The 8291-nt window shown below is 44.0% G+C and overlaps 1 long non-coding RNA gene across 1 annotated transcript in view; it reads right to left on the bottom strand.

Moving 5' to 3' along the window:
• Window positions 1–8291, bottom strand: part of LOC116397557 (uncharacterized) — a 256577-nt gene that overhangs the window by 90543 nt on the left and 157743 nt on the right. The gene's annotated exons all lie outside the window — the stretch shown is intronic.

Here is an 8291-nt window from a genome sequence, read left to right as displayed (position 1 = left end):
CCCCCCCCCCCCCCCCCCCCCCCCCCCACAGCATCGTACCCCATGTTGACGCTCACTAACTTAGATTGACCTTTGTTGGGGATATTGCAGCCTACAGAACAATGTCCAAAGAGCCGTCAGCAAGGTGAGTGTCTACAGCGAGGCCCCTCCAGCTGGTTAAATGATGCAGCAAATATCCACTCGTTCTGTGTCTCTCTCTCTCTCTCTCTCTCTCTCTCCCTGTCTCGCTCTCTCGCTCTCTTTCCTACGCTCTGCAATTTTGAGTCCGTCCCCTCTGTTTTTATCGAGCCCACCATTCCTCTCTCTGCTCCATCTTTGCGCACTCCTCTGCAGAGCACGGAAAGCAGTTGATGCATCGGCACCGGCCAATCACACGCCGTGTCTTCGAGGCGCAGGGCCCGACTGGCCAATAAGAGAACAGCACGGGGCGGGATGTATCCGGTCCACTCACACCTCCACACATAGAAAAATCACTGGCGCTGGAGAGTGATAGAGAGACAGACGCGGACCGAGAGTGGAGGGTGCACACAAACAAGGAGACAGAGACGCGGAGGCTGCTGAACGAGGACACGCTACGGGATAACTGCTGACATGGAGGTGTCCGTTTGACCAGCTCCTGACACGCTCTCTCCAACAGGTCCACCGCAGCCGCGAGCATGTCGACGGCAGAAGGAACTGGCCAGCGCGAGGAGGGGGAGTACGGAAGGGCGGCAAAGCGGCTGAAAACGGAGGAGAGGGAGACGGAGGCGGAGGAGAGAGAAGAGGGGGAAGAGGAGCTGGAGGAGGGGGAGGATTCGGACTCCGGCTCGCTGCCCGGTAACGTGGAGTCAGTGGGGGACAACCGGGCCCGGTGGAGCGCGAGCCAATACGATGCAGGACGGAAGGTAAGGAGAGCAACACATATGATCAAACATTAGCCCTGCAGCACAGCATCGCAGACGTCTGCGTGTGTGCGTGCGTGCCCGCGCGCCCGCGTGTTTGCTGCTGCTGTCATTGTGTCAGTGAGAGAGCATCCACCTGACACTACAGGTCACTTCAGCAGGATAGGAGTTTAAGAACACGTGGGCTAACGCGCGCACTCACACGTCAAAGACTGAGAGGACTCCAAATAATAACCTCTCAACAAATCAGAGACAAACACCCTCAGACATCGTTAACCTGTTACCACTCCAGTACAATTAGCCTAAAACGCCTATCCAGGGCATACCCAAAGTAAACTGAAAGCTGTTCTTGAACCATTTGGAGTACATGCACGGTTTTGGTCTCTCTTGAAAGGTAACACTCTGAAGTGTTGTCAGAATCACTGTAAGTGCTACTGGCATTGAGTAATAGAAGTTTGCACACACTGAAGGAGAAGGTTTTTATTTCCGCCTGAATATTTCTTTGCAAACAGATGCCTGCAGATGACTATAGCTGGACTTATTAGCTGGAAACACAATGGGACCACAGCATGAAGCCTTACCTAGTCCAGGTTCAAATCTGATAACAATACCACAGAAAATGAATATTTTACACATGTTTTTCTAAGGGTATGTCTAGGCACTTTCCAAAAAAGGACATTTGGAGACGCTTGGTAACCATAGTCGCATACCTAGGCTGTGTAAAAATGTGTATTCATAATTCAATCTAAAGCTTATTTATGTCTAAATACAGTAATCTATAAGTTATTTCACCATTATTCACTTTCCTAAAATCTCCAAAACTCTCAGAAACCGCACTTAACGCACAGAGCAGGGACCTGACTCGCGATTACACAGGTAACATCCGGGTTCTGGCTCTAAATCTAACCCCTGAAGCTGTATATCGTTATTTTTGAAATTTCATTGGCTATACGAAGCGTCAGTCATCAGAACGATCGGTTGCAATTGGCTCGAGCTTTACACGAAATAAGAGGGGCAGGCACTGTCCTTCAACGCGGACTCTCGTTGGCTATTGTAGGCTGTGGACAAGACATGGAAGCTCCTAATGAGTCAAATGAGGTGTCAATCGAAAAGTCAGAGTGCAGCCGCCATTTTGAGACACAGAGAGTGTCTCTGTTTACAGGCGAACTGAAGTTACGTTCGAAAATACATAGGCATATCTGTCGGCTAATTTGAAATGATGCAACAGCAGTCCGTGGGTATTTATGGATGTAATAATGTGTTTTGGACTAAATATTTTACTGGATTGGATCTTCTGGACCTTTGCCAATGTAACAAGTACGTTTTTGTTGGAATGTTATCGATGGGTGGATTACTATGAAGCTTCATCGGTGAGTTGCCTCGATTTTGTAACTGCTTGTTTGTTGGTTGGTGGTCTGACAGAGGCGTTGATTGTACCTGCTGTTGTGATTGTTTCTTGAAATGGTTTGCATAAATCGAATCACAAGAATCTTAGCTTTCCAATGATATGTCACATCAGTACCTACCGATACATAGCAGTTGTGTACATGACACAGATGTACTGTTAACAGGTTAATGGAGGTATAATGTACAGACGCTCATCTGAGACATTGTATGAGCTTTGAATATCAATTGGTTTATGAAATTCAAGCCCAGAGGAAAGTTGAATGGCCCAGACCACAGACTGTTTAAGAAGTGGACGTCGTCATGGTGACCTCACGCATTGGTTTGTGGACTGACGTTTTGAAGCCTTGAGGTTGGCGATTTCGCCGTCGCTATCAGAAGTTACCATATCTTGAATGACGTAGCGATGGCAGACAATGTTTACTGAGGTAATAGATCAAGAGAGAAGTAGAGTCATTTTCTCATAGACTTCTATACAACCAGAGGAGTCGCCCCCTGGTGGACAGTAGAGAGAATGCAGCTTTAAGACACTTCCGCATCGGCTTCACTCGGCAGAACCGGAGGTTGCCTCCTGGTTTAAACGCATGCAGGCTAGCTTCATTCGGTTCATGGTTGACTCTAAATTGCCTGAAGGTGTGAATGTATGTCTGTCAGCCCTGTGGTTGTCTGTCCAGGGTGTGCCAGTCTCTTGCCAAAAGTCGGCTGGGATCGGCTCCAGCCCCCCCCACTACCCTGAATAAGATAAGTGGGTCCAGATAATGCATAGAAGCCCTAATGACAACAAACACACCTTCTCTGTCAGAAATGCAACCGGAGAAGTACAGATACAACTAGTGTTTATCACCATCTGTCTGCAGGCTCTCATAATGTGTCCCTGAACACCAATGGTGAACTGAAGGGACAGTGGACAGGATTTGTGGGTACTGTAAGAAAACCATAAAGTGTTCCTTCAGGGTGTGGTTGATTTTTAGGGACGTGGAGGACTTTAGATCAGATGTTCAGATCAGTCTGTGGCGTGAGTAAGTGGAACCACATGGTGAAAGAATGGGATATAGTAAAAGCGTACTGAATTACATTGTGTCTGTAGGCGCTATTTTGCCTTACACCCACCATGCTGGTAACTCTCTGGCCAATCAGACAGAGCCCTCGCTGCTGGGCGTCGTCTGATTGGTCAGAATCTGCACACATAGGAGTGAGGTTTATTAGACAGGTGCTGCCTCACTAGACTGCTCTGCATGGTTTAAGGAGGAAAGTGTGACAAGATGAAAGAGTGAATGCCAGAGCGGAACTTGTGCCTAAAAATAGCATGTCAGCCGTCTGGCAGGGTCATGGATGCTGCAGAGACGACGTGGCACGCGCACAGGTAATGTGATATTAGTCAATAACTGAGCACACTTTGATATCTGTTTATTTACCACAAATAGACACTACATTAAACCATATTGCATATTTTCCTCCTAGCATGCAGCCCCAGCATGGTACGTCTACAAAATGCACAGTTTCTTTTTCTTCTTTTTCTTTAAGGGACTCTGCTCACATTGCTTGTAGCTACTTGCTGACATATCAGTACTTGAATCTGGCTGCTCTTCATTTATTTTCTGCTACTGTGCACTCACTCAAAGCATCGGGCTGCGAGGAGCCAATTCCAGGATGGTAATAAAGTTCAAGGGCTGTTTTTATATTGCTCTGACAGCTCTGGCACATGGAGATATTCAAGGATCATTTATTGTCATTATGCAACGCAGGGATGCACAACCAAATGCAGATGAAGCCCATTTGTAACCCAACAAACACAAGACAAACTAAACACAAACAATAGTGCATTCCTGCAGTGCGTTTTAAATTTTCATCATCAATGTAGACTGCAGTAACAGAAACAGTTCTCTGGTCAGATGATATGGCCGACATCTTCACATTAACAACTCAACATGAAGAAAACATTGTTCATCAACTGTGACTGTGTTTGAGCACCAAGCATCAGGATGTAAACACAGAGTCCTCCTCCTCTGGTCCACCAGAGTCCTGCTCTCTGTCCTCATGTCCAATCAAGTTCAGCTTGATCCTGGACCACCATGGATCCAGGTCTCTGTGAAGATGTGGACTCAGCAGTCACCGACCTCCCGCTGCTTTCATCCTTCTTATTTTTCTGTCACCGGGCATCAGACATCCAGCAGCATGCTGGGTAGTGGAGTAGCCTGAGGTCCTAGCTGGGTTAGCTTAGCTTCCATCTCGGCTCTCCTCCCATATCAGGTTTTATGTATCTAATAATATAGTACGTCTGCTGCGTCCGCCCCTTAAGAGGATCGGCGGTTCGATCCCCAGCTCCTCCAGTCCCTGTTCATGTGACCTTGTTCCAGACACAGTGTGTGAATGTGGTTAGTTAGTTCTGATGACATGTAGTGTTAAAGCGCTTTGAGTGGTTGGAACACTAGAAAGGCGCTATAGAAGTACAGTCCATTTACTGTTTTATGTATCTAATAATCATCCATTTAATGCCTTGACTGGGATTTGATTTAGATTTTAAAGATTGGCTCAGTTTCTCTACTCATCAGGCTCCTTCATTGTTTGTGTTTACTGTACTTATTTACTATGAAAAGCAACTGGACATACATACAGCATCAGGTCCTTTGTAGCTAAGCTCTATCCGTCTCACAGCTGATCACATCATAGTGTTCTCCAAGCTGTAGTAGTAAAGTGGTTCAACTTTTCTCACCGACGTACGCTGTCTTCGTGCTGCAGCTTTTTTGCTGCTTGGAAATCTTCCCCGGTTCTCAGTGGCTTGTGTCTCTGAATGTCAGCTTCACTGGACCCCGCCCCTTTCCGTGGACTCAATGAGCCCTCCCTCCCTGCAGAGATGTCAGTGACCCAACCTAACCCGAGTCTGGGCCCGTCTCGTTAACTGTGGCTTTGACTCTATTGCTGTTTCATCACCGTCATATCGAGCTTCTTCCTTTTTCTCTTAAAGGGCACTAGATTGTTGTGTTTAACTCAAAATGCAGCCTTCAACATTTAGGGTGAATGTTCCTGCATTTTTTTCATATCCCAATATATAACACAGACATTTTTTTTAGATGATATTGTGCAGCTCTACTTTTCAAATTGCACTCAAAAAGTTGTGTTCACTCTGCAACCAATCAGCATACATCATAGAGAACTATTGCGCTTTATTAAGAATCTAAGCAGAAACAGAAGCTGCTTGGCAGAATTAAAGATCAGTTTTCTTCTGGTTGGATCCGGCTGTGGCCGTGGTGGAAGTGGACAGGAAGAAGGACCAATACACCAACGGTGAAGGTCAAACAATGGCACCAGTGCATCCAGGAAAAGGGTTGCTTTGACAACTGCAGGTCACATGACTTTCCGTCAGAGACAATGTGTGGCCATCGTTCTGTAGCTGCTCAGCTTCTGGTCGGATGCCAGCAGTAGAAATAGGACGGTGTAGATAGGGGAAGCTCTAAGAGAAAAGGAAGTCACACAAATGCTTATGTATTTTAAACTGATTGTATAAATGCAGTGATGATTTGATTTGAATCATCAATCACCACTTGTGTCAGAATGTATATCATTTTAAGATTCCCCCATCAAATTGTGAAGTAACAGAAGGCTGACAGAGAAGTGAAACCCTGACGAAATGTTCTTGTGAACTTAGTAGATGAATACATTGTTACTTGCTCCACTTAAAGCTGATTGGGGGAAAGATGGGATTTGATTTGTCATTTGGCACCTCCCCTAAACAATGCAGCATCAGGATCAGGCTTACAGTCTACGGAGATGCAGCAACACCTCAACACCTTGTCAAAATGTTGTTTTCGTCACAAACTATCAACCAAGAGAACCAAAGTGAAACCAGAACTTCCTGTTTCTGTTGCATTTGTACCGCGGTCAATGACTAAATATCCAGCCCAGCCTTTCTCAACAATATGTCCTCCAGTTCACGCCATTCATCTCACAGGGATGTGATCCTTTACATTTACATTCATCTCTTTCCATTTGAACTACTTAGTTACACGTCTACTGACATGTCAGCTGCTTCCATCTCTTACTTTTCAACTGATGTCTCAACTTCTGTCATGCCATTCTCTTTACATGGAGCTGTTCAGCATTTTCATTTCAACTGAGACTCATTGATTAATGTTCAGCTAACATTTCCACTGCTGTCACAGCTGATGTTTGAACCTCTCCAGTGCTTCGCTGACGGGTTTAATCCTCAAGTGCTTCAATTTCAACCCTCATACATCAAGTAAAGAGTGACTATTTTCAAACATTTCAACTTGTTGACGTTCTTTACTTGTTAACACTAGTTCTAGTTGATGTTTAACTGTTGGGTGCAAAAAAACCAAAGCATCATGGTCAGTGGTGCAACGGATCATAACAGTCACATTTCGGATTGTACCACGAATCGGAGTCACAGATCAGGATCAGCACAAAAGAAAAAAAAAAATAGCAAATAGAACATTTAGAGATCAATACTGTTGTGGCAAAATGACGAGAAGAGACGGCGAATTGAAGTTGCAACCCAGCGGGAAGTGTTTTAATAAGCACAAGCCAACATTCAACAAGTTCAACGAATCCAATGTATTACTTTTCACAGCTTACTCTTATAGTCAAAATTCATCCCCGTTAAGTCACTTTCCACCAATCAAACCAGTCGGTTGAACCACAAACAAAGCACATCTGGTCTCCTCATCATGTCATGCTCTCATGTCTTCGTCTGGGTCAAGATAACCTTTTGGCAGAACACACGATTCGTGTACGGGAAATGTTTGGATACAAATTGGAGTGATATATTACAATTTGTCTGGCGCGCCTTAATCACTTGCTAAGAATGTTTTTATGTAACCAAACGTGTTCAACATAACAAGTTATATAAACCGTTTTCTTATGACACCGAATGTGTTCAGTTCGATCCTAAGTTATATGATGATTTCCTTCAACAATACACGCCGATCATTGATGATCCATATTACCAGATACAGATCCCTTTTTTGTGTTGTTTGATTATAGCAGCTGGTCGACAAGGATCCAGACTATTTTTTGCCACCGTCCTAAAAATCATTTCAACCGCTCTGAAGTCAGTATAAACCATCAAAAATGTTACCTATTTACTTTTTTATATTATTATATGTTTATAGTGGGTTTTTTTCCTCATAGAAACACACTATTCAAATAATAAGGAAATAAAAGATTGTATTTATATTGATTAAAACAAATCTTGTCATTAGTAGTTTTAATGATGTATTATTAGTGTAAACTGCTCATAATTCATCTCTAATATATATTTATGTTAATGTAAAAACATCTCCTTCAAACTACTGGATTTATTCAAGTTTATCACCAAAACTACATGTTACGATAACATCATTACGTTATAATTTACCTTCAGCCAGTACTCATTTTCACTGAGCAGAGCCTGAAGGCATCATAATGTAACTAGCTCTCCTCCGTTGGTTAGCCGTTAGCGGTGCTGCTAACATTACTAGCTCTCCTCCTGTTGGTTTAAACACTGATTGGTTGTTTACAATGAAACATGATCAGAGATCAGAGACTAGAGGAGCATGAATGATCTCCTGAACACATGTTTTACTGAATATTGGTGGATAACGATGTCAGTAAAACTTTATTTAAACTCTGATGGGTAATGTTAAACTGTGGAATTAAACACATGCTTGCGAACCGTGAGATGGGATCCGTACGGGTCGACAATGGTTCGTTACACCACTAATCATGGTCAGTGATGACATTTTGTATGTTAGAATACAGCCTAAATTTTTTTCCCACTTTTTCAGAAAGATCTATTGAAAAAACCCTGATTGTACTGAGTTACTGAAGGCTGAGTAACAGCAGTTGGACAGGACTCTGATGCTAATGGCTATGGCTATTTCCTGGAAGTAGTATCACGGATGCATCAAGAGAACTGGATACAGTGTCAGCGGGGGTCTATTCATTCCTATGAAAGTTGCTCAGTGGCAATATTTCTGCCTCGTCATTGGCTTAAACCTTGCTGGGGGG

The sequence above is a fragment of the Anarrhichthys ocellatus genome, unplaced genomic scaffold, assembly GCF_004355925.1.
Source record: "Anarrhichthys ocellatus isolate YVR2014 unplaced genomic scaffold, GSC_Weel_1.0 scaffold68, whole genome shotgun sequence".
Classification (NCBI taxonomy): Eukaryota; Metazoa; Chordata; class Actinopteri; order Perciformes; family Anarhichadidae; genus Anarrhichthys; species Anarrhichthys ocellatus.
Note: the sequence above shows the minus strand (reverse complement) of the source record. Positions and strands in the feature narration are given on the sequence as shown.